The sequence below is a fragment of the Aotus nancymaae genome, unplaced genomic scaffold (genome assembly GCF_030222135.1).
Source record: "Aotus nancymaae isolate 86718 unplaced genomic scaffold, 86718_ANA_hifiasm-v0.15.2.pri h1tg000014l, whole genome shotgun sequence".
Taxonomy (NCBI): Eukaryota; Metazoa; Chordata; class Mammalia; order Primates; family Aotidae; genus Aotus; species Aotus nancymaae.
In genome coordinates this window covers 14,423,853-14,451,422 of record NW_026988425.1, presented here as the reverse complement: position 1 = coordinate 14,451,422, position 27,570 = coordinate 14,423,853, and the positions used below count along the sequence as shown (strand labels likewise).

At 40.2% G+C, this 27,570-nt stretch overlaps 1 protein-coding gene across 2 annotated transcripts in view; it reads right to left on the bottom strand.

Annotated features, from left to right (window-relative positions):
* Nucleotides 1-27,570, bottom strand: part of TRIO (trio Rho guanine nucleotide exchange factor) — a 371,777-nt gene that overhangs the window by 318,443 nt on the left and 25,764 nt on the right. The gene's annotated exons all lie outside the window — the stretch shown is intronic.

Sequence of the window (27,570 nt, the reverse complement as noted above, 5' to 3'; positions counted from 1 at the left end):
ATCCCTCCCCACCTTGTTTTGTGGCAGTGAAATGCCTCTTGGTCCTGTCCAAGTGTCTCACTGATTTCTGAATCACGTTCTAGTTGCTTGGCTCTGCCACATGGGTCCAGTGTTCCCTTGAGCATAATTGTACTAAATCCTTTTTCCAGATCAGTGTAATAAAGGAGTGATGTGCAAAAAAAAAAAAAAAAAAAAAAAAACAAATCAAGTCCTTAAATCCTTCACCCTTCTCCACCTCTTAACCTGATGGAGCACCTGTATAACAATCAAGAAAGAAAACAATTCTTATGAAACCTTTTATACTGCCAACAAGAGATCATATAATATGAGTCTCATGTACTTTATTTCTATTTAAAAACTTAACAGAGAAAAAGAGAGCAGAAATACAAAAGAAAACAATCTACTCCCATCTGCTTACACATTTAGAGACGTCAAGTTTCAAGATATCACAAAATAATATGAATCCAACCAATTTATAGAACTACATGCCATAAAGTAGTAAAAAGACAATTCTTTTTTTAAAGAAACTTATGCAGGTAGGCAGGTACTGAGTAATGGGTACAATAAGTTTGACAATGTAGCCATGTTCAATGTTTGAGTGGACAGAGCTATGTCTATGTCACTGAACCTGAAGAAGACTCGCTGCATGGAGGGTTTGGACAGGCCAGGAGAAATGCTGATGGAACAAGCTTCCTTGCTGAGAAAACAGAGAAACTACAAGGAAGATAAGACAGACTACTGAGCCTAGTGAAAGAAGCAGATAAGGATTTGGGGGTAGAGTCTGTGCCAGGCGCACAAACACACAGTAAATCGTCACTGCTATCCTACAGTAAGGTCAGCATCCTCATCATCACTGCTATCATGTGCAATACTTTTGAAGGCTGTAAGAATGTATGTGAGGTCTCATTCTCCAGTTTCATGCTAATAAGTCACATAAATGTATGGGGAAATAATCAAAAGAAGTGTCCAATAAGACACTCTCTGGCAGTTGACTTCGCAGAGACCTAAAAAACAAAGATGGACCTGAACTGTTGTAATATTTGCCAACCACAGCGCTGCCTAACTGGTTACAAAACATTTCCTAGAGGACATATAGTGACCTCCCCCTTGTTTCTGATCATAAGAATGAGATGACAGAGAATGATTCCATTACTTGAAAATACTATCTTGAACATAAAGAACTAACCAGCTTCAGAATACACACCACCACTTCTATAAAAAGATACAGGTTAATGTTTATGTTTTCATATTTTTAAAGTAAACCTAAACAGAAAATATGATCAATTTATTAGTTACAAAAAGATAAAATTAAATTCCACTCATCCTCAAGTAAGCATTTAAATTTAGTAAAATATTCTTGCAGCATTTTATCTATATATGTGTGCGCACAGGTACATTTTTCCTAAAACAAAAAATGAAAACAAATGATACTTTTTTTAATTGCATGATTTACTTATAATGAATATCCTTCTGTGTCCTGATACATTATTTCAGCATTACTCTACTACACATAATTAAATAACTGCATTAAAATATTTTAATCAAAATTATGCATCACAAAATAAATATTCAAAATCGTTGCTATCAGAAACTGCACAGAAACACAGATTTTCAGGCAATTTTCCAAATCTGAACTCTCATAATTAAAGCAATTATTGACATATTTGAGTTTCTTCCCAGCAGGGGCTCCACTTCATTCCAGCCAAAAGGAGAAAGCATCCTAAAATAACCAGAGTTTTCCAAATTTCATAAGCTATTAAGAAAAGAACAATGTCATATATGGCATTTTTCCTTAACTATAATCACCCCTTTTATCTTCAAAGTAAACTATGACTTGCAAAGTCATCATTTCTAACTTGTAAATTGCCATAAAAATTAATAGACACCACACTAAAGATTTACGAACTTTTTATTTTAAGGGCAGTTCAAATTCAGTTCTGAGGCTGGGTAATGTCTACACAGAATTTTAATAGAATTTAATAGCAACCCAGAGTAAGTCAATGAGTTAATGTACTCCACTTATTAAGCAGCCTCTCCTCTTCTTATATTCTTGACCTGTAAATGTTCAAAGACATTTGTTGAGTGAATAAGTAGGGTCCCGTTATATTCTTTTTATCAACTGCCTTAAAGGCTGTTCAGATTTACACCTGTTATCCCAGGATAGTGGTAGTATTAATAGCATTCCCTCTCATTCTTACAAATATGCTGACAGGCTGAAGTGGGAGGATCACCTGAGCCCAGAGACTCGAGACCAACCTGGGCAATATAGTGAGACCTTGTCTCTATAAAAAAATTTAAAGAATTAGCTGGGTATGCATCTACTACAGGTGGACACACTCAGGAGGCTGAGGTCAGAGGATCACTTAGGCCCAGGAGATAGAAGTTGCAATGAGGCAAGATTACGCTTTTGCATCCTACCCTGGGCGACACAGCAAGACTTTGTTCTTGGAGGAAAAAAACAGAATAAAAAGGGAAGAAAGTTAGAGTTTGTAAAACAAATAATTTGGAAACATTCTCGGCATCCAAGAAGTTACTGGGGTCACTTCTTTTATATTGGAATGAGATCATGTATCTATAACTCAAATTAAAGCAATCTTTATTATTGTCATCATTATTGCCATTGCCATTACTAATGCTAGATATCTCGTTATTTACAACACAATTGATGCAACTACATTATCTCCTGAAGATTAGATCTATCATTCTTTCTGAATTCCTTTTATTTTTCTTCACATCTTCGATACGCCCACATCTCCTAATTTGTTTGGTATAAAAAAGAAAAATAGAAAACATTAAACAATAAATGAGCCATTTAGAGTTGTTATTGAATACCAAAATGTTAATCCACAAAATAAGAGTTTTATATGGTGAAGGAGCAGAGCCACTAGGTTCAGGAAGATAATTTATTAAGAACCACAAGAACTCTTCACTAATTATCTTTTCCAGTCTGCAATTTTCCTGACCGACAATGGCTTACTTCTCTAAGTTCTGATTACTGTCAACTTTATTATCAGAGCCCACTGCCCTATTCACTTTACCTATGATTTGAATCACTTCTCTAAGAAAATAACATAAATTACATTACATATGTTAATGATGAAAATAAGTGGATAGTTTGCTGTGCCCATTCTAACAACAGTGGTAAAAGATGTACTTCTACTACTTCTTCCCTGTTTTGTTTTTTGTTTTGTTTTGTTTTTTAAAGAAACAGGGTCTTGCGAAACAGGGTCTTGCTCAGCCACCCAGGCTGGACTGTATGGAGTGGCACAGCTGGGACTCAAGGCATGTGCCACCATAGCCAGCTCATGTTTTCGTTTTTTTTTTTTTTAGAGGCAGAGTCTAGCTATGCTACCCAGGCTGGTCTTAAACTCCTGATCTCAAGCAATCTTCCTGCCTCAGCCTCCTAAAGCACTGGGATTACAGAGGCAGCCACTGTGCCTGCCTGGCCTTTACTTTTTCTTAAGTCCTAGAAAAATCACTTAAATGTTTGTGAATATAGAATGCTATATACACATACACATTTATATATACATGCTCCAACTAGGTCAAACTGGTCTTTTTGAGAAATAACATCAGAACTTTAATATACCAGCCTTGACCCACTAGGTGAGAACCAGACCCAGCCATGCAAAGAACAGGGCTGCTGGTCAACATCCTGCGAGTCACAAATCCCACGTACCTCCCATCGAGGACTGCACCAAGAATAAAAATACACTGGGTGGGTCACGGCAGAGGCTGCAGTATTTCACCTGCCACTGCACCTTTGGAGAACATGCTGGGCTAGTTATTAATTATATATACATATTAATCTCGGGGGAGGGTCTCATTACCTAATGCATGAGGGAAATCCTAGACGCATTTGTGTGGATACAAACTGATTAAATGACTATCCCCCAGTGTTACCTGGCTTTCTCTTTCAAAGCCACAGGTGTCAAATGAAGGGGTGTGTATGTAAATTTGTCCAGAGATACTTCTGAGGAGATCACACCAGCCATTCACTTCTTTTTGAGGTGGATTATTTTTACATTTAGTCAGCTCTTCCAAGATAGGACAGCAAAGTATGTGCAAAGGACTAGAAGCTCTGCAAGTCATTGCCCCAGGCATATGAGTCTGTCTTCAAGTGAGTAAGGGGCAGTCGGAGAAGACAAATTAAAGCATCCTTTACACAGAAATGTCATGGGCCTGAATCATTTCAACACACAGGAACGGCCATAAGCATGATGCTTGCATAGCGCCAACTGCAATCTCCTCAGACTGACTCAGATTTCTTTACAAGAATAGACTTATCTTGCACACACATATTTTGTAAATGATCTCTTATGAACAAAGGGATTTACCGAAAATAGTTACAAATACTTGCATTTGCATATGTGGATTTTTCTGGATTTTTTCTTTTCTTTTTCAGATTGTCTGAGTTTGCTGTTAGCTCTTTCATCGCCTCAGCTTTCCTTCCACAAAGACTCCTGCTCACCGAGTGGCAGTGCCGCTAGCTGGACTGCCTGCCCCTGCAGTCCACCCTCTTGGCTGGCACCGCATGAGCAGTGGCCAGTGGGGATTAAGGAAGCAATCCCTTTGGAATCACTTTCTCTTTCTCTCTTCAAAAACTAGTAGCCTCTACTAAATGGAACCTGTAACTTTCAATCTCCACAGACCCACTTAATATCTCCTATGCAAACCAGCTCTGTTGACTCAAAAAAGGTCAACTGTCTGTGTCAGATATGAATGATCTTCTGAAGATACATAGGGCCAGGCACAGTGGCTCACACCAGTAATCCCAGCACTTTGGGAAGGCCAGGCAGGAAGAGTGCTTGAGCCTAGGAGTTTGAGACCAGCCTGGACAACATAGCAAGACCCCATCTCTACAAAAAAATAAAAAATTATCTGGGCATGGTTGCACGCACCTATAGTTCCAGCTGCTGGGGAGGCTGAGACAAGAGGACAGCTTGAGCCCATGACGTCAAGGCCGCAGTGAGTAACGATCAGGCCACCACACTCTAGCCTGGGCAACATAGCAAGACCCCATCTTGGGAAGAAAAAAAAAAGTTTAAATAAAACGAAGACATTCAGAACAGCAGCTCCTCAGCCTTCAGCAATCCCAAATGAGCTACAGACCTTTTTAAGGCTTAGACTGGCAAAAACAATACTAAATACATTCCAAAGAGCATGAAAATAAACTACACTCACATACGAATTTATCCAGTGCCTTGGTCATATATGTACAACCGAAGATGAGAATTATCCAACACTTTCTCCCATGCCACACATTTACTTTATGATAAAAAGGAACTGCTAATTTGTATTTTGGGGGATTAACCCTTCTTTCCACCCTCCTTAATCCAATTCTACAGAAATACTGGGTGTTTCAGAGGTGATGAAAATTTCAAAAACATTTCACTTGTATTTAGGATAGTGATTTCATTCAAAATTTGATAATAAATATAGTATTCAAGGTATTAAGTATTTCAGCAAACCACGGAGACAGAAGCATCAAAGTTTTACATGTATTCAAAAGTAGACAAACACTACAAGTACAGGACAGTCATGTACCAATATCCTCATTGCAGCTTAGGCTTAATGCAGGATAACTTTACAAATAGATGCATTTTTACAATACTACTACAATATTTTAAAGCTCAAATATTAAAAATAGAAATAAATACAATTAAAAAGCAATGTGATTCCTTACTGCTTATACCAAACTGGCAATTTGTATGCGTTTTTCAAGAGAGAGCCATGGCTAACCTGCAACATTTGTGGTAAAAAACCGAGACCAGCATTCAAGAACTACTCATGGAAAAGCATTTTCACTACAATGAACCAAAGCTCAACTGCTAAAAATATAGTTAATGTGCACACAGTTGTATGGGTTTGTAAAACTATTCATATCCTAGTATTTCGACTTGAACTACATCACCATATTCTCCCCACCCAAAAGTTTCCGTGCTAAAAGGCAGGAAACTAAACACCACAGAATTTGATGCATGAGATAAACCTGGACATCAGTGAGGAATTATAGTGGGAAATCTGAAAAGTATCAATTCGTGAAAAGAGGAAAACTGTATAGAATCAAAACTTATGACTGGCATGCTTATCTTTCTCCTGTCTTTCATAATCCTTATTTATAAGGTTATCAGCAATGGTGCAGGGAAAAACAATGAAAATAAGGAAAGGAAAATCATTCAAAAATAGAAACACTTTTCATAACTTTAGTATGTCTAAGGCATGGAAAATAAACCCACAGGGCTAATTTTGTAAGTCATATAAAAGACAACTTATGTTAAATTATACTCACGTCTACTATATTATTTAGTTAACAAGTGGTTAAGAGAATGGCCCAAGAACTAGGTTCAAACCACTCCATCCCTTAACCAACTCTGTACTCCAGGCTACTTAACCAATCTCTCTGTAGCTCAGTTTCCTCATCTGTAAAATGGAGATAATATTACATTTATTAAATAATACAGGCAATCAGAACAGTACATGGCAGCATTGGCACACAAGGACAGTTAGCTGGCATTGTAATTATTCTAAGAGCACTTGAAAACCACATCACAAAATATTCAGCCCAGAACTCCAAGTACACAATTTGTCCTTTCCACAAAAATGGTTTTCAAAGTTTTTGTTTTGGGTAACCTGGCAGATATGACAAATAAAACACCAGTGGATATCATAAAATGTCTGTTCACTATTCAAAAGTTACAGCCCATCTTGAAGACATTTTAGTCTAACTCCTCGGCTGGCAAGGAGAAAGCAAAGACATCCAGGTCTCCTATCAGCAAATTTAATAGAGCAGAGTCTGCTTCTAACTCAATAAAGATTGGCTCAATGACAGAACAAATAAAAACTTCAGTGACAAAACACATTTATCCCTGTAAGAAAGCCTCTTCTCTTATTATGTTAATAATTCCTTCCTCTCTTCCCATATGTCTCACTTCGTCATTGTTTTGTAAGCAAATACATTACTTTAATAATCAAGAAACTCCACAGGACACAACACCTGAATAACAATAATCACTTAAAGTACTTCACATAAAATAAACATTCATATCACCTTTTGCTTAATTGGACTTTTATGTGGTATCTACTTAAAAATTCATATGTAAAATTTTGTTACAAATATTTGCTTTTGCTCTTAAGTTCAAAAATCTACAAACAGAAGAAATGTAACTTATTTAGATTAAACAGGATAGTCTGTGACTTTTAGACACACTCCTTGATACAATGATTTTCAAAAACAGAGTCAAAGGTACTCTCTAACTGAGAGTCAATTACCGGGCAGATATCCTGTTAAGGACTCCAGGGAATAAAAACAAACAAAACCCACAACACAGATGTTTACAACTTCTCAGTAATACAGAAGGACTGGCAATTATCTCTGTACCTTCTAGTCCCAACCACCAAGAACACAAAACAAAACAACAAAAACCATCTGGCAACTTCTGCTTTATTCGTAAAAAACCTTCTCGCCAGTTAACTGGTGGCTAGGCATTAGATCTGCAGTCCTTGTTAACGCTGTACACTACATTTTGAAATAGCGGAGTGGGGGAAAAATATAATACATTTTAGTACTTATCAGTGTATTGTAGTTAACACTATAATTAGACATACAAGAGAGACCAAAACTGACATTGCCTAAAATACTAGCATCAGATCCTCATTCATCAGTTTAGGCTGCTCTGGACAAGTAACTTTTTCATCGCACGACTTTCCCACGTTTACATATCTTGGTGTTACCAAGCACTCATGCTCTATCTAATATCCCAGATACTACCAAACATTAATATAACATTATCCACCATGGGAATAGGATATTGGTTCACACTAGCATTACAAAACCATGTGGCACTGTGCCCAAGAGTCTCAATCATTAGAAATGGTCACTAATGTGCAAATGAGAGGCCGACTCATTCAGAAAGGAGTGCAAGAAACCCAGAGCCTCTGTGCAGGTAAGGCTGTCCCTGCCCACCCACCACGGCAACTCAACGAAGGCAGCAACCAGAAGGGTTCCATTGGGGCCTTTCGGGTCCAAATTTAGACTGTGCTCTGGAACAAAGTGGAAAAAGTCTCCTGAAGCATGTTTTTGGAGTTAACATCCACTGGATGACTCACAGTTATGCATCATGGAGGCCAGGTACTTTTACTTCTATAAAAGGAATATGTTTGAGTGTTGGGGAGGCCAGCCTAGAGCCCAAAAGCCTGGTGACCAGGCAAGAAAAACAAGGGAGAAGCTGGCTGTCTCCAGCTCAGGCAAAGTGGTTTTAAGGACCAAAAGCTAGTTTAAAATGTCACACTTTACTCAAGTTTGCAATTTATTTTCCAGCAAAGTCCCATGAATCTGGGCAACATCTAAATACTACTTAGTAGTGCTAATTGGGTGTACCTCTTAAAAGTCTGTTTAACAAGCTATTCAAAACACCCTGGTCCCCAGCTGCCTAGAAAAATATTCTGAAAACAATTACTAGGGCATGACTAAAAATCAGCCTTTTTTTGCAGTTCTTCACTGGCTGAAGGTACTCAAAATTGCAAAACAGTCTTCTCAGATTGGAAGATGAAAAACTCCACACTCCTCACCCCATCCAATGTCCACCACCCATAACTAGACTGTCCCTTGGGTAAGGTTTGAGAAGCTCCAATGAGTCACCAAGGGCTCACATCTGTCCATTTCATTTTACAAATGAGATAAATCAACCCATTTAGAAGAGGGGCAAGCCAAGTCTGAATGTCACTCACTCACTACCATCCTGGCAATTTGACCTTTTTTTCTTCTGTCTTCCCCTGATCATTTCCACTCATCCTTCGGCCCCTCTCTCTACCCTTTCCTTGGCATTTGGCCTGAGAACAGCTGCCCCAGTTTCTTCCTGCTCTTCAGCCAGGAGCCACCTCTGTGTAAGTGCAGGCAGGGGCAGGTGGCACGGGACCCAGTCAGCCCCAGTGCATGTGTGGCCAATCTGGGCCTGGGAGCCCGCTCAGAGCCAGCAGACATGCTGTGGCTGCCATGTTTAACAACTGTGCTGGGTACATTTTTCACCACAGCCATGCGAAGGGTACTCATCCAGTTAGGTCCTGGAAGAACTGTGCCATTCATGTTGTTAAGTATTCACCTTTCAGTCCGCCATCAGGAGTTTTCAGGATTCAATTTTGGTGAAAAAAAATAGGACCAAGTGCTTGTGTAATCCTCCATAACTTTAACTGTTCTGACTTCAAGGGTGAGAACACCCACTATTAGCCTTTATAAGGGACAAGAAGGAAAGGAGTGAGAGAACGGGGTGGGGCGGGGTGGGGGGTGTTAATTTTATGGGGAGAGTGGAAATGCCCAGATGTTCAGGATTCAGAATCACTGAAAATGATTAAAATGCCTCTGAGATATGGCAGTCCATATCAGTTTTAGGGAAATCCTAAAACTGTCCATAAGTCCCAGACGACTGAGATGGACCCAAATAAGGAAGTACTGGTGACATCCACCCAAGCCTGGCACAGGTACTGCACCGAGCATGCTGCTCCAAGGAGGAGCCCTATTTTGGGTTAGGAGTGAGAACACTCAATGTGATTAGTGAGCAGCAGGACTGCACTCGCATTAGAGTAGAGTATAGACGCCAGGAGGGGAGCTCAGCAATGGCTGCAGGGCGCCAACCACAGCACCTGTTCCAGACCCAAGAGGCATCCATCCTCACACCCACTGACTTAATTTTTCTTCTGAAACACCAAAAACTAACTACACAGAGTATGTACTGGAAAGAAACATACTAGAACAAGTGTTTTACAATAAGACTTTATATCAGGAGCATTTAAAAGATGCTGCGATGCACTCTTTCCTCTAAGAATATGTGGTGTTCATATGAGGACATAAACAATTAGCAAGGGAAATTAGACTCATCCATACCAATGAAGTCCTGAATTGCACTAGAGGCTAATACAAAGCAAATGCAAACACTTTTCCAGTCCACTGGAGCTTTATCGTTTGCTCAGTATTATTTTCTAAAAACGTTATGCACAAGGTCTCAACAACACTGCCAGTGCCTTTAGCAGAATGAGGGCACCTTGCAGAAGGGAAGCTGTGATCCCACTACTGGACAGAGAGCATGGGACAAAGGTGGCCTTGCAGCCTCGGGGCACATCATTTCAGCAGCTTCCCACTGTGATTTTGCTGAGCGGATATACAAACAGCGCACAGTGCTCCCCTCAGCTCTCAAAACATAACCACTGTTGCTAAGCTGAGCAGCAAAGCTCTTTTAACAAAAACATTTCTAAATCCCCACAGGATGAATTCTGCAAGGCGTCTAGTTACTAGCCGGCTGGATTTTCAGCAGACATGGCACCCAACCATCCCAACACACAGCATTCTCTGGGACGGCTGCTCATCTGGCCTAGGAGTTCTGAGGTCAAGGTCAACCAGCCGTCCTCCTAGAGAAACTCTGGAGCCACACGTCAGAAAGCCAAAATAGGAACTGCATTTTTTTAAAGTCTGGGATCCATCTTTCCCTTAGAAGCCATGTCCTCTTGGGTAATTAATTAATTAATTTTTTTTTTTAATGGTTACCATGAAAATAAAACTGAAGTAAAACAGTCACTATTTGCCAAAGGTTAACAGTTGGCAATGTCCCTCAGGATGTCAGAACACCAAGAAACAACCTCTAGAGATCTCAAATGGGCAGCGAGGAGCAGTCGGCACACCCTAACAGCAGCCTGTGCCTTCCCTCAGCGACAAACACTTTTTGGCAAACGGGAGGTGGGGAAACAGCACAGAAAGTTTTGTTCCAAGTCTGAAACTGAAACCAACCCCATTATGGAAGGGGGAATAATGAGACTGAGGGTTAAATAGCAATGTTGAATTCTTTTTTTTGTTTTTTCTCTTTCTAATTAGAGTTTCTTTAGAGCCTTTTTTTAGGGAGGAAGAGGGGAGTTTATTGTTTTCAATTATTAGTCAAAGAAAGTAATACTTTAAACTATTTGTTTAAATTCTTAGGGGATGAAACAATTATTCTGAAAGAGTACTTTAACAAATTGTTCCCTCTTAAGCATCTTTTAAAACAAGTCTCCAAGGACATGTTTTTTCATTGTGTAAACACACTATATTTACTGCACACCTTTTATTAAAGGAAGGGGAGAGAAAAGCCCCCCGCTTACATCACAGTCTTGCTGATGGAGAAAAGTCACAAAAAATGACTACCCAGGGCACAACATACGTCCCACAGAACAGCAGTTCAGAGACTTTCAACAGAGGGAAAGGAAGGAAACCCTCGCTAAGGCTTCTGTGATAGTCCAGGCCAGCGGGAATACACCCACCTGTGATAGAGTTAGCCCTAGGAGGCCGAGAGGAACAGGTGTCCCTCTGAACCCTAACGAAGACCCCACCTCCCCAGCTCGTGGAGCAGCTGGCCCCATCCTGGAGATGCACTGTTGTCTACCTGCTGCTGCCTGGAGGCCTGTGGAAAAGGATGGGGCCCTGGCTCAGCTCAGAGGAAAAGGGGCACGAAGGACAAGGCACCACAGCCAGGCTGAAGGCAGGGACACGAAATGCCTCTAGCTGCCACCCTTGCTCTAGGACAAAGTGCACAGCAAAGTGGCAGGTCTCTGCTGTATTTGGTCCAATTTTCCTTAGGAATTCTCTGAAAAATCAGGAAAGAATTTTTAAAAATCATCAGAACTCCGAATTCATACCTAGGGAACACTTCATGTGTCAGAAGAAATTAAGTGAATTCTCAAAGACTGGTGAATGTTCCAACAGATCATGTCTTAGAAAGAACAAATCATGAGATTTAATCAGAGAAAAAGTACATCAAGTGTAATAAGTAATGGCATTTTCTTACAGACCGAGCTCCTACACATAAATTTCTGATTTTTATCACTTTAATCTTCAACAAAATAAAGGCATAGAATTGATACTGTCATTGAATCATGTGTCTGTTATCATAAGGAAGAATTTTAGCTATGTCTATGGGCAAGAAGAAACTACACTGTATTTGATAAGGCAATCATTTCTAAAACTTTGCTATTCCACCCACACTCTGACAACAATTTCTATCAGATATAAATTTGTCCCCAGGTGGCAGCATCTGTAAAGAGTGAGCCAAAGACTAATATTAAGATCCAACCAAGATGCTCTCTCAGCTAAGGAGGGAACCAGCAGAGAAGTAACAGGTGGTTCTACCAAATAGGAGAACATGCACTGTCTCTCCCTGAGCCTGGCAGCGGAGCCGAGGTCCTTCCCACTTCCCAGAGGAGTTTGCTTCTGAGGAATAACACAGAGAAGTCTCATTTATCAAATCAAATCTTCAGGCCACACAGCTCAGAGACATCATTAATTACTGTGTTGGATAAAAAGAAAAAATATCATCCAAAGATCTGAACAGGAAGAACTAAAAGCAGTAACATGAAATGCAATGATATGTGGGAAGTTGTGTTCATATTCAAAATATTAATTTATTAAATAAAAGTCAGGGAGGATGGGAGTGGGGAGGAGGAGATTAAAAACACAAGACTAAATATTCTGGAAAGTTCTATGAGGTCAAACCTAGAATTGTGGACCCACATCAGTGTGGAGTGTGGAAACTACCAGAACAGTGAGGGAAAGCGGAGATGCGAAAGAGCCTAAGCAGGAGGGGCGTGGCCACCATGTGATCTCCAGCAGGCCAGTATCTAAAAGGACTTTTGCTTTTCATAGTTCTCTAATACACTTTAAGGCATCCAAGAATAATACAGTATCTATAGAAATTACCAACAGCTATTCTATATCCCTTAAATAAGATGTTGTTTATTTATTTTTAAGTCTGCAATGTTAGCTGAATGTCCTACAGAAAGTTAAGAGCCTAAAAAATACAGCTAATAGAAAAATGAAAAAAAATACATTGTGGCATTCCATTGTTATTTTTTATAATCCATATAATGGAAACAAGAAAAATTCTAAATGTGAATGTTTATGAACACAATTTTCTTGCATGTTCTTTATTCCTTAACTTTTTTCTGAAGGATTTCCCAGACAAAATTAAACATTTTAATATATATAGAAAATAAGCCAACTCAATTCATAAATTTCAGAAGAAAATTACTGCCTACTTCTCTACCCATATTTCTTTTTTGTTGTGGGGGCACTGGGGAGACATAGGACCACACACCCTGTCACCCAGGCTGAAGTGCAGTGGTGCAATCAGAGCTCACTGCAGCTTCAAACTCCTGGGCTCAAGAGATCCTCCCGCCTCAGCCTCCTCAGTAGCTAGGACTTCAGGTGCCTGCCACCACACCAGCTTATTTTGTATTTTTTTTGTAGAGATGGGATCTTGCCATGTTGCCCAGACTGGTCTCAAATTCCTGGACTCAAGCGATCTTCTCACTTGGTGGGATGATGGCATGAGCCACTGTGTCTGGCCTGTATTTTCATATTCAAAGATTAGACACTTCTAACAACATGGCCTGCCTTTTTAATTTTTTTTCAAGTTAAAAATGAGATTCTTACGAAGGAATAATTTAGGTTATATTCTTTAGAAAGCAAATAATCCTTATTTATTCAAAAACACTAACAGCATTCATTTCACGCAATACTCTAAGCATTTTTTTTTAAAGTGGTAAAGTCAGTTATTTTCTTTTGCCCCATTCCCTTCAAAATAATCTTTTTAAATCTAATGAGAATAGGAAGCTCCAGACAGCAGCTAATGATCAGTTTGGAAATTCAGGCCACACAGACTGAAAACATCAGCATGTAACCAGCTTTTGATCTAGGTTACTTTAAGAGGTTGTGCCAGAAAACTAGGGAATATAATGCATAGGCTTTGCCACATCTGTATTACAGTTGATCATTATTAGTATTATTTTTTGAGGCAGAGTCTCACTCTGTTGCCCAGGCTGGAGTGCAGTGGCACGATCTCAGCTCACTGCAACCTCCGCCTCCCGGGTTCAAGCGATTCTCCTGTCTCAGCCTCCCGAGTAGCTAGGACTATAGGTGTGTGCCACCACACCCAGTTAATTTTTGTATTTTTTAGTAGAGATGGGGTTTCACCATGTTGGCCAGGCTGGTCTCGAACTCCTGACCTCAGGTGATCCACCCACCTGGGCCTCTTTCCAGAGTGTTGGGATTACAGGCATGAGCCACCACACCCAGCCAATTAATCATTAATTTAGCCAACACAGCTTCAAAAATCAAGTGAACTTAAAATATGTGTAAAATTCCAGATTGAGGTTGGGTCTAGTGGTTCATGCCCATAATTCCAGCACTTCGCGAGGCTGAGATGGGAGGATGGCTTGAGCCCAGGAGTTCGAGATCAGCCTGTGAAAAATAGTGAAACTGCATCTCTACCAAAAAAAAAAAAAATCAAAAAATTAGCTGGGCTTGGTGATGCGTGCCTGTAGTCCCAGTTACTCAGGAGGCTGAGGCAGGAGGATTGCTTCAGCCTGGGAGTTTGAGGCTGCAGAGATCGGTGATTGTGCCACTGCTCCAAATTGGGCAAGAGTGAGACCCTGTCTCAAAAAAAAAAAAGGCCAGGTGCAGTGGCTCACGCCTGTAATCTCAACACTTTGGGAGGCCAAAGCAGGTGGATCATGAGGTCTCTACTAAAAATACAAAAATTAGCCAGGTGTGGTGGCATGCGCCTGTAGTCCCAGCTACTTGGGACGCTGAGACAGAAGAATAACTTAAACTCGGGAGGTGAAGGTTGCAGTGAGCCCAGATCGCGCCATTGTACTCCAGCCTGGGCCGCAGAGCGAGGCTCCGTCTCAAAAAAAAAAAAAATCTAGATTTTAAGGAAAAAAAAGTTTTGTGAATTTGTTTCTTTAAATATTTATGCTACTGAAGAATTCTGAGGGCAGAAAAAGTAAAAATAATACATTTTTATTTTAAAACAGTTTTAAAATTGTAACGTAGCATTACAGAGTAATTAAGAACAAATACAAAACGATTCCTCTAACTTCACCATATGTTTGAGTCTAGCATTTGTAAAGATGTCACAGGGTATCTAACTGCTAAACAGGATTTCTCTCTCCATTGTGAGACACCAGATCCACAAAGGTGGGGGTGGGGCCCAAGGCAGGGTGGGTGGCAGGATGGGACACTGACAGGCTGGCCCAGAGCAGCAGGGGACTTTGACCAAAACTCTTCCCTCACTCCAAATGGGAAGGTGAGGACAAAGGCTTTCTCACCACCCTCCAGTCTGCACTTCTGTGGGGGTGGGGGGAATACAAAGACCCCCTTCTGAGCTCTTGTAAAGAAAGGCAGGATGCAAGCCAGGTCCTGAGGGCTGACAAATCCTGATTCATGGCTCAAGTCACACTTAGCTCACACACAAAATGAGCGATTCAGCCAGTCTAGGCTACGGGAGGGGACTTCTTCGAATGTGCTGTAGGTCTGTTTTCAAACAGACCACCACTGACGGGAGCTGCTGACTCAGCAGCACCCCTGTGCCCACTCTTCTTGGCCAACTGTCCATGCCTTTATGCATTCTGGATTGACTCAAGCATCATTTTATTCAAGTTAGGGGTGAGCCACAAAAAATGACCATTGGAAATCATAAATATCTCCACATGACTCCTACCCTCTACATACTGAAATTATGAAACTGTGGTCAGTAGGTCGAGTCATCACACATCCTAGCTTGACAGACACAGACTCAGTTTACTCCTATTGCTATAGAATTATTATTAATAACACTCTTGTTCACTCTCAAAACCATCTCTGTTTAGACAATAAATTATACGGTCAGCCTATCAATAAGAAATGTGAGTGACAGGACTTTTTATCCACACCACAGGAAGGTTCTTAACATGCGGCCAGAGCACAGATTAACAACCTATGCCTCTCACGTTGAATCTGTGCAAACATCTCTACGTCTGTAAATTTGAGTATTACTCATTTTCTCCTCTTTTTTAAATTGACAGCATTCCTGCGTCGACATCCATCACCTACAAATGACCTTTCTTAAAAATCCTTGTGATGTAGGACCACACATACAACCCTGCTTCTGTTGCTTCTGTTTGGCAAATCCAAAGTAATAAAAATCAAATGGAATCTCTGCCCTAACAGGGTATTTTAAGGTAAGAATGGTTAAGAAAAGTGGCAAAATGAATTACTCCAAGAACAAGGAAAACAATGAGTACAAGAGTATTTGCTAAAAAACAAACAGGCTGGGCTCGGGGGCTCACGCCTGTAATCCCAGCACTTTGGGAGGCCGAGGTGAGTGGATCAAAAGGTCAGGAGATCAAGACCATCCTGGTTAACACAGTGAAGCCCCATCTCTACTAAAAAAGCAAAAAGTTAGCCAGGTGTGGTGGCATGTGCCTGTAGTCCCAGCTAATCGGGAGGCTGAGGCAGGAGAATCGCTTGAACCCAGGAGGCAGAGGTTACAGTGAGCTGAGATTGTGCCACTGCACTCCAGCCTGGTCAACAGAAAAAAAAAAGCAAAAAACAAGAAAGCCAAACACACGACAAACAGTATATGTAACATTAAATTAAATGATGAATAAATACAAAATAAATCAAATAAAAAAGTAGACAATGTTGATAAAATACTTGCAGTGCATTAGAAACAGAGCCAAGCCATGGTATGGCAAGGACCGATTTTGCTTTTCTGTTTAAAATCTGCAATGATGGACCTGTGGAAATTCCAGAGAAAGTCTTGCATTTGCATGAAGATGCAAGCGCCCTTCCTTCCTGCAGTCCATAAACTCAGCCCTCAAGAGGAAGAAGGGAAACTCCTAGGCACCCAAGCCCAAGGACTGATGAGAAGTGGGAGGCCTCCGGGCAGGAGACAGGAGAAGACCTCCGGGCAGGAGACAGACCCTACCTCTCCGACGGGTCCTGGGCTCTGGGACCCACTGAGGAATGGAAGCCAGGCCAGCAATATTCTTTATCTACCCTGTTACTTTTTTTGTTTTTTACTTTTTAAAATTTCCTACCTGGTGGTAAACCACAGGCAGCAGGCTTTAAAGTGCAAGAATCCTGGGCTATCCTTGGAGATACCCAGGTTCCAGAACAGGAGCTCCAGCAAGGATGGTACAAACCTAGCATCACGGTATGTTTCAGAGCAGTCAGACACCAAAAATTATCATGAAATTCACACAAGTGCCAGAAGGGCACGCCATTAAAAAGACCTACATGTTTGAAAATTCCCATAAGAAGATTTTCATAACATCTGCTCATATCCCCGTGATTACAAAAAAAATTTAAAAGAGCCTGTTAAACCTGTGAAATATAAGCCACTAAAAGCAAAACTTAAATGTGGCGGCTTATAAGAGTTTTTTCATGTATGTAAAATAAGTAATAATTTGTTTTCAACATTCAAGTGAATTCCAGAATAAATCACCTGTCCTACTGGGGCATAACTGTATGCTCACCACTGTCAACCCATGAGTGCCTTGGGTGCTCAAACCTCAGGGCAGAGTCCATGGAACCCAATTACTGTATGTAAAGCTGGGCACACAAAGTGTTTGAAAGCAGGTTGTTTGTGCTTCTCTAAGAATATTCTTATAGAAACTAAATTTAATGGTCAATTGTTTCATTTCTAAAATGAATCTATTATAATATTATTAATCCTGTAATGTGTCCATAAAATATTTAATGACCATAAAGACAAGTTAAACCAGACTTTCAAGTGACTGTGCTTTAAACAAGAAAAATTAAGTGTTTTGACTCTTTCCATTAACTTAATGGTAAGCAGAAAATGTTACTTTTGATAAGTTCAATACTTCTAAATTTTAAAATCATCTTTAAAAGAATGAACTGAGGCTGGGCATGGTTGCTCTCACCTCTAAGCCTAGCACTTTGGGAGGCCAAGGTGGCCAGGAGTTTAAGACAGGCCAGGTCAACTTGGTGAAACCCCACCTCTACAAAACAATACAAAAAATAGCCAGGTGTGGTGGCACATGGCTGTAATCTCAGCTACTCTAGAGGCTGAGTAATGCCAGCTACTCCAGAGGCTAAGCCCAGGAGGTTGAGGCTGTAGTGAGTAGTGATTGTGCCTCCAGCCTAGGCAACAGAGCCAGACAAAAAAAAAAAATGAATGAACTGAATTTGTTTGAGAGACAGGCAGACAGGGTGGGTCTCACTCTGTTGCCCAGGCTGGTCTTAAACTCCTTGGCTCAAGTGATCTTCCCACCTCTGCTTCACAAAGTGCTGGAATTACAGACACATGTCACCCTGCCTGGCTTTTATAAGGAATTAGCATAGAGTGTGTTTTTAGATAAGAATTATGCTTCATATTTGGTATTCTCAAATGCATTAACCTCCAGATATTCTTTACAAATCAGTATTTCTGATGGAAAGGAAATGCTTTTACTGTAACACGACACTTTGTGAACTTTTCTTTCATAAGGTGTATCTCCCCAACCCAGCACATTAGTAGTCTAGGTATCCCGTATATTTTCATGACTCTAATTGATTTTGCTGAGCTCTTACTAAATGCTAGAAATAGGCTACATTATTGTACAGTGTAATTTTCAATGTGACTAGTTTTCAATAAAACTAGTTCCATTTAAAATGCTCAGGTAGATATAAGTAAGCTTTATTCTGAGTCTCATCATTTCTAACCTTGAGAAACACAAGCTTGCAAAATACATGGTGCTTCTACATCTGGGGTTATGTTCCAGGATCTAGTTTTGTATCTAGACATATCTTTCAACATTATAATAATCTAGAATCTTTAGCTCCAAAGAATGTATAATTTATGCAAAGTGCAAACAAAAAATGGAATCTATTACTAGATATTAAAACATAAAAGGAAGTAGGGATTGTTGAAAGGGAGAAAGAAGTTCTAAGTAAGGAGTGGAGACTGGAAAAGAATTAGAAGACTCCTTTTAGAAAGCATTTGAATCCTGCACATGTATACCTCTGTAACAAACCTGCACGTTCGGCACATGTATTCCAAAACTTAAAAGTTAAAAAAAAAAAAAGAAAACAGTTGAATCATGACAGTCACAAAGAGAAGAAAACTGTAATCTCAATTCCACCCAGCAATTTTGGGGGAGTAGTACATTTCTAACTAGTGGCAATCTGGTAAAACTTACGGAGCTCTTCTCAGAACACTGATTTTTTTTTTTTTTAAATAATGATCAAAAGATTTTAAAGCAATATATGCCTCTTTATCACACATTAAATGAAAAGATCCAGCAGTCATTCTAGTAACTACTGGAGTTTTGAAGTAATGAGGAGCATGAACAATATTTTGAGAGATCTGTAATAACTAATGTCAACTGAAAATATCTATAGTATCCACAGGTAAAAAGGCACAGATACTACTCGAACTACATTCACAATTGAAAGAAATACTGCATTTTATTGGACATCTACAAAAATAAAGATATAATTTATTTATTTCCCATCAAAATTCATAGGTCTTGACTATAGATTAAAATCCCTTTCTCTAGACACTAGTATTTACTTGGCTTTTTGACCTCTACGTTTGGAGGGAATGTCATAAAAAGTGATCAAAGAACATCTCCTTAACTGGGGCCATAAACTCTGTGGCAGAATCTTCTCTGGGGCAGGGTTCAGGCCCGCAGCCCTGTGTGTGCTGTGTATGTCCCTGAAGACAGCTGACCAGATGGATGCCTGACCCATAACATGACCATCAGAAATCTGAAACTTTTCAAGATGGTTCATCAATCCTGCCATGAACTAGGAAGGTAAGAGAAAGCGGACTGAGTAGAGAGGTAGGCGGGCATAAAGCCGACCCGAGGGAGAAACAGGAAACAGACACAAACTTGGCGTAGCTCTGCTGGAGCCTGCCTGTTCCACTCCCAGCAGTTCCGTGTGGGGTGAGGTGGGGTTATACCACCCTCCCTTGGGTTAGCTGAGAGGATTCTTCACTGTGAAAATAAATTTCCTTTTTTGCTAGAGCAACCAAAAGTGCCTTAAGTAAGTTAGACTCTGAAAGGGTAGGGCAGATTCCGCATGCTCCTGCTCAACATGGGGACTGTCAACAACCACAGTCACAGAGGGTTACAGTCACCTGGGTGGATGGCAACTAGCGCTCATTTCTCCATAAATCAGCCGCTCTGTAAAGTGGATCTTTCTAAGAAGTACATGAAGAATCTATGCTTTAGTGACCTGACATGTCAGCACACTGTTTCTCTGCCTTACTTTCCTATGATAGCCTTGTGTAAGCAGACTTGCTGCAGCCACTGGTGCTCACCGCTGGCCTTTCGGGCAGCATTACTGTGTATTTCAAGAGCATAGCCAAGACATACAGACAGCATGTGGCTCTATTTATATTGACCACTACAGGAGGATAAGAGTCACAGAGACAGATGCTTCTAATTTACATATAGGAAACAAAGCAAACCTCTGTACTCTTCTATCAGTGTTATTGCTTTTAATTAGCAATAAGCAAACATAGAAAACCGAAATTACATTATCAGCCTAAGTGGGTAAAGTCGGTCTCTTAATCTTTCCTAAGCGTAGGGCTCTTCAATTCTGTTGTTACTGAAATGAAGGGTGCCCCCAATCCTTATCTAATTATTCCTGATTGCCCCAGCGTCCTAGGGGGAAAAAAATCAGTGGGGCTTATTGCTTATGTAAATGAAGACAAGGTGCTTTTTATTAGCAGTTCACAGAACACTTAAGATCATACCAGGCCTGGCACCATGGTTCACACCTGCAATCCCAGCACTGAGGTGAGCAGATTACCTGAGGTCAGGAGTTGGGGACCAGCCTGACCAACATGCTGAAAGCCTGTCTCTACTAAAAATACAAAAAATTAGCCAGGCATGGTGGCGCATGCCTGTAGTCCCAGCTTACTCAGGAGGGTGAGGCAGGAGAATTACTGGAACCTGGGAGGCTGAGGTTGCAATCAGCCTAGATCTCACCACTGCATTCTAGCCCCGACTCTCTGTCTCAAAAAAAAAAAAGAAAGAAAAAGAACATACAATGTGAGCATCTGAGATGACTGTTCAGTGATTTATACTCCTGGATCTCCTAGGGGCTGAGGGGAAGAGGAAGAGGTCCCACCACCCCAATTGTAACAGTTCTAATAATTACCTATGCATAGTGATGAACTTCCCCCAAAAAAGCATTTTAAAAAAATTGTTGCTTGCAAAGGTTTAGAAGCCATTAGAGGGGCTGGTAGGTGGGCTGCCCCATTCCTCCCTGTACCCTAAGTTGCAGGCTTGAGTGACTATTCATCCGTTCCACTACTGATCTTTTACAACCCCACTCAAAGGCCAGCTCTTCCAGAGTCCACTCTGATCTCTCAGCAGGCTCAAGGATATGACACCTGCCTCAAGATAGAACCTGTCATTCTGTATACTATAATTTACTGTATCCACTTCCATCTCCAAAAACTATGTTCCATAAAGGATGGGATTATTTAACCCTCAGCTTACCCCCATTCTACAACTCATTTGCTTAACTGAATCCCATGGTCCTGAAACAGCCTCCCACTTCAGTGATGCCACGAAGGCTCCACCTCTAATTCTGCACTTCACTGCATAGCCACAACATTCAGGTTTGATATCACTCCCCTTTTACCGTGATTAAATGTGTTTCTGCTTGGTTAGAGTTGTGTTTTGGTTTAATCAAGTGTTGTTAACCTGTCCCACTCTATTAAGCCAGTTCTTCAACAGAAGCGGCTTTATTCTGTGTGCCTAGTCAACACTCTGCCACTTGAGAGTGCCTGTCACTCAGAAAACAGGAGCCACTGCTTCTGAGATGAGTCTGCCTGTCACCACTCTCTGTGACACTGTTTAGTTATTTTTGAACTTTATTCAATTTAAACCAAGATGCTAGATTTGTTGATGCATTTCTAGTCCTAAGTTTGTTGCATTTCCTGCTTCTCAGGGGCAAGTATTGCTTGGTTATTCAGTTATAGAGGGTATTTTTTTGTTTTGAGACGGTCTTGCCCTGTCACCCAGGCTGGAGTTCAATGGCCGAATCTCACCTCACTGCAACCTCTGCCTCCTGGGTTCAAGTGATTTTCCTGCATAAGCCTCCCGAGTATCTGGGATTACAGGCACACACCACCATGCCCGGCTAATTTTTTGTATCTTTAGTAAAAACGGGGTTTCATCATGTTGCCCAGGCTCGTCTCGAACTCCTGATCTTGTGATCCACCCACCTCAGCCTCCCAAAGTGCTGAGATTATAGGTATGAGCCACCACGCCCGGCCTATAGATGTATTTTTAAAGCCAAAAATCAACCCTCAAGACAAATTAAAACAAAATATGCACAACCTTTCTAAAACCTAACTGACAATGACTTCAAGCAAAAGTAACTCACAGCTTGGTAATGCTGCTGTGTTTATTAAGTATCCTAATGAATATAAAAGAGAAAGAGAGAACAGACTGCCAAAAAGTTAGCAGTGATCTAAGGAAAGGGTATTCAGGTGCTCAATGCACTATTCAACTTTCCTGCAAGTGTAATTTTTTCTTTTTCTTTTTTCTTTTTTTGAGATGGAGCTTTGCTCTTGTTACCCAGGCTGGAGTGCAATGGCGCTATCTCGGCTCACCGCAACCTCCGCCTCCTGGGTTCAAGTGATTCTCCTGCCTCCGCCTCCCGAGTAGGTGGGACTACAGGCACGCGCCACCATGCCCAGGTAATTTTTGTATTTTTAGTAGAGACAGGGTTTCACCTTGTTGACCAGGATGGTCTCGATCTCTTGATCTCGTGATCCACCCGCCTCGGCCTCTCTAAGTGCTGGGATTATAGGCGTGAGCCACCGCGCCGGGCCAAGTGTTATTTTTTCAAAACATAAGTTAGAGGAAGAGAATTATAATACCTTGCTTACAGGGATATCTTTGTACACTTTCACAAAATGGAAAACCAAGTGTGTATACATATCTTCTATAACCACGGAACTTGGCCACATAAGCACTCAGTGGTATTTCACAACCCAAACTGGCTGCAAGGCTACTCTAGGTCCACGTATCTACCGACCACCAACCATCCTCAGTCCCCTCTTCCCCATCTCTTTCTTGCTTTTTAATTTTATAACCAGGGAAGAAGCTTAAGACTGGATAATACCCAGCAACAGCAACTAAGTAGTCCTTAGACACGGTCCAGTTTCAGATACTCTATTACTTAATGGTTTACTAAAAAATTAATTCTGAAGCAGCCTACTCACACCTCTGTGGGTGATATCCATCCGCACCTCCGCCGGTGGTAAGACTACGTAAGAACAGTTGTTGGCTAAACTCTGCCTTAGTCTTTCATTAGTCCAAATAACTTACAGCTATCTAATTTTGACCTCAGGCCCATCAGCTTATGGTCTGCGTTCAAATGTTACAAAGTTTAGTTACCCAGCATTACCTTAAATGGTGCAATTTTAAAGTCTTTCAAACACTGAAAAATGTAGATTCACATTCCTGCAGTTTTGGTCAAAAGCCGTGATTATTTACTGTGTCCAAAGACCAACTTAGTCAACAGGTTTTTCTCATAATGGCATGGTATTTTTGGCAAACTATTACAAAATATTTTGTTCCTTCTACAATAGTGTAATAATTTGCTGCATGTACAGTTCTTTGCGGTCATGCAAACTGAAGTGACAAACTAAATGTCTGATTTACTTATTTTCTTGAGCAAGCCAGGCTTGGTTGGATCTTCTGAACGTTCTTGGTATCTGTAATACTCTAGGACTGTAACAATTTCCAACTGCTCCCCCAAAATATCTTCAAGATATTTGATTTTAGGGCAAGGAATATAATTTAAGACTTGGAATGCTAAAATAGGGTCGTTTCAGTATTTTTTCATTATTTATACATTATTAATATTCCATCTTCATTTCCTCTAACACTGAAATTGTATATTAAGTTAAAAACAAATAGGTACTTACATTTTATTCCAGTATTTTCAATGTAAATAGTTAAATAAAGTGACAAATATATTTCCCCATATGTAATATTCTCTTTCAAGAGAATATATGACATCTCGAGACAGGCACAGCAGCTCACTCTCGTAATCCCAACACTTTGGGAAGCCGAGGCAGGAGGATCACTGAGGTCAGGAGTTCCAGACCACCCTGGCCAACATGGTGAAACCCTGTCTCGACTAAAGTACAAAAATTAGCCAGGCATGGTGGGGCATGCCTGTAATCCCAGCTACTCAAGAGGCTGAGGCAGGAGAATCACCTGAACCCGGGAGGTGGCCATTGCAGTGAGCCAAGACTGCACCACTGCACTCCAGCCTGAGCGTCAGAGCAAGACTCTGTCTTCAAAAAAAAAGAGAGAGAATATATCTCCTTCAATGTTAAGAGAAGCTTTACTTTTAGTGACTGTTTAGCAGATAACAGGTTCTCAGCAAATGTCTGATGCATGAATAAGAATCAAAGATTGTTTTAAATAAAAGTTAAGCTAAAGGGTGAAAGGTTCAAGCAACTACCTAAAGACTACCAAAAGCAAATGTATAAAAATTTTAAACAAAACCAAACCTTTCTAACCTCAGTATATACAAACTACTGCATTCTGTTGGGTTTTTTAATTAAGAAAGAAAAAAACTAGATATTATCTATATTATAAAGCTCTCACAAAGAACTTTTTTTTACTATTCTCTTTTATATTTCTAATATGAAACTTACCAAAAAAGAAAAAAGACTTTCAAAACATATTATAACAGAAATTGCTGGTTTGGATAAAATATAGAAAAGGCATACCAGGATCTGTAAGTCAATTCCCTCCATGCCTGCCAAGAAGCCTGACTTCAGATCCTTCACCTTTCACCTCTACCTCTCCCCAACTTCATTTGCTTTCCATTAAATCACCTGGAATGCCACATTTCTAAAGGACTGCTTCTTTTGCCTATGAAAACTACTACCACTTGTTTTTAGTAATAAATCCTTCTAAAATGCTTTGCCTAATTACCACATCACTCTACAGATGGTCACAACACAACTGTATGTTTCAAGTACAATAAACTTACAGATATCTTCAAGCTAATCCCAAAATGCCATTAAGTGCTTATCACTTTAATTTTCCAAAGGTAGATTTGAATCTATCAGTGGGTGATCCTTTTTTTAGGAACTCACAGTGAAAACAACATGAAAACTATAATTAAGAGATTTAAAACAATTTCATTACCACCACTACACAAAGTAAGGGTGAACAAGTTACACTGCATGTCATGGACATGTGTTTGATGAATAATAACTCAAACGGTCCAGGTGAATAAAGCAAAGAACACCAAAGACTTGACAATCACCCACAGGAGAAACCAACGTCTAACAATTTATGAAACTGGGCAAGTTATGTCCTGGGATTCAATGGTAAAGACAGAGCAGCAACCCACATTTTCCATCTTTGAAATTTTCCATCTTTCAGTCACTATTAGTAATACCTGGATCAAAGGGGAGAGAATTAGACATACCAATTAATGATCATCAGAAATGACACAGTCCTACAAAAGCAAAGGAAATACAAAGACACTTTCTTAAAAATACGACTCTTGTACTGCTGAAGAAAACTGTATGAGGAAGAAGATGATGTAAAAATAAAAATGGGGAACCTTCCACCTAAAAAAGTGAGAAAAAGAAAAAAGGCAGTCTTACTGCCCATTAAGAATATAATGGAGTTGAACAAAAGCAGACCAGGATGTCTCAAATTTCCCTTTAATTCTGTCCAACACAAAGAACGAGAAACTTAAACCATGCATTCACCTCAAATAACCCAATTAAAAAGCAAACAGCAAACAGTAGTAGTCAAAAAACTAATCCTCTAAGCAGTGGCTCCAAGTGCAAAGTCCAGATCGCAGGTAGAACAGTTGGCAAGGCCTCCCTGATTCACAGCTCTCTTCCCACCCTGGGGACAAAGACTATGTATGGTCTGCTGCTGGGAGCAGAACCCAGACAGAACTTGAGTTTCTCGATGATACTTCCAAAGACACATTTGCCCTTCAACACAGGTTTTTCCAAAAATCAAGCTGAAACATGGATCGGTAATTAAAATGAGAAAATAGCCACAAAGATGGACATATAGTAATATGAACTGAAATGTTTATATCGCAAATGATAGCAAAATTCACAAACCATGGTACTCACCACATCATAAAAAGACAGGCAAACTGAATGCTGGTTAAAAAGAGCAGAACTCTGAATCAAAAGACAGGAAGACGACACGCACCACAAACACAGCGCTAGAAAACAGCACTCTGAGCCATACCAGTCGTTCTGCTGCAGAGAAACAATAAACTGGACACCAATCCTCCTGAAAATCAACTACAGTACAAGGAGAAATGAACCAATTTATATCAGGCGAATAAGTTTCATTCATTCTGTTGCCCAATAGCCAGATCTAGTAGGGAATCTCCTGTTTTAAAAATATGACGAGCAGCCACAGCCAATATCATACTGAATGGGCAAAAGCTGGAAGAATTCCCTTTGAAATCAGGCACTAGACAAGGATGCCACTCCTTGTCTCACCACTCCTATTCAATATAGTACTGGAAGTTCTAGCCAGAACAATCAGGCAAGAAAAAGAAATAAAGGGTATTCAAATAGGAAAGGAGGAAGTCAGATTGTCTCTATTTGCAGATGACATGATTGTATATCTAGAAGACCCCATCGTCTCAGCCCCAAATCTCCTGAAACTTATAAGCAACTTCAGCAAAGTTTCAGGATACAAAATCAATGTGCAGAAATCACAAACATTCCTATACACCAATAACAGACTTAAAGAGAGCCAAATCAAGAACGAACTGCCATTCACAACTGCTACAAAAAGAATAAAATACCTAAGAATACAACTAACAAAGAATGTAAAGGACCTCTTCAAGGAGAACTACAAACCACTGCTCAACGAAATAAGAGAGGACACAAACAGATGGAGAAACATTCCATGTTCATGGTTAGGAAGAATCAATATTGTGAAAATGGCCATATTGTACAAAGTAATTTATAGATTCAATGCTATCCCCATCAAGCTACCAATGACCTTCTTCACAGAACTGGAAAAAACCACCTTAAACTTCATATGGAACCAAAAGAGAGCCTGCATAGCCAAGTCAATTCTAAGCAAAAAGAACAAAGCTGGAGGCATCATACTACCTGACTTCAAACTATACTACAAGGCTACAGTAATCAAAACAGCATGGTACTGGTACCAAAACAGAGATACAGACCAATGGAACAGAACAGAGGCCTTGGAAGCAACGTCACACATCTACAACCATCTGATCTTTGACAAACCTGACAAAAACAAGATGGGGAAAGGATTCCCTGTTTAATAAGTGGTGTTGGGACAACTGGCTAGCCATGTGCAGAAAGCAGAAACTGGACACTTTTCTGACACCTTACACTAAAATGAACTCCAGATGGGTTAAAGACTTAAACATAAGACCTAACACCATAAAAACCCTAGAAGAAAATCTAGGCAAAACCATTTAGGCCATAGGCATAGGCAAGGACTTCATGACTAAAACAACAAAAGCATTGACAACAAAAGCCAAAATCGCCGAATGGGACCTAATCAAACTCCAGAGCTTCTGCACAGCAAAAGAAACAGTCATTAGAGTGAATCAGCAACCAACAGAATGGGAAAAAATTTTTGCAATCTACCCATCTGACAAAAGGCTAATATCCAGAATCTACAAAGAACTAAAACAGATTTACAAGAAAAAAACAAACAAATCCATTCAAAAGTGGGTGAAGGATATGAACAGACATTTTACAA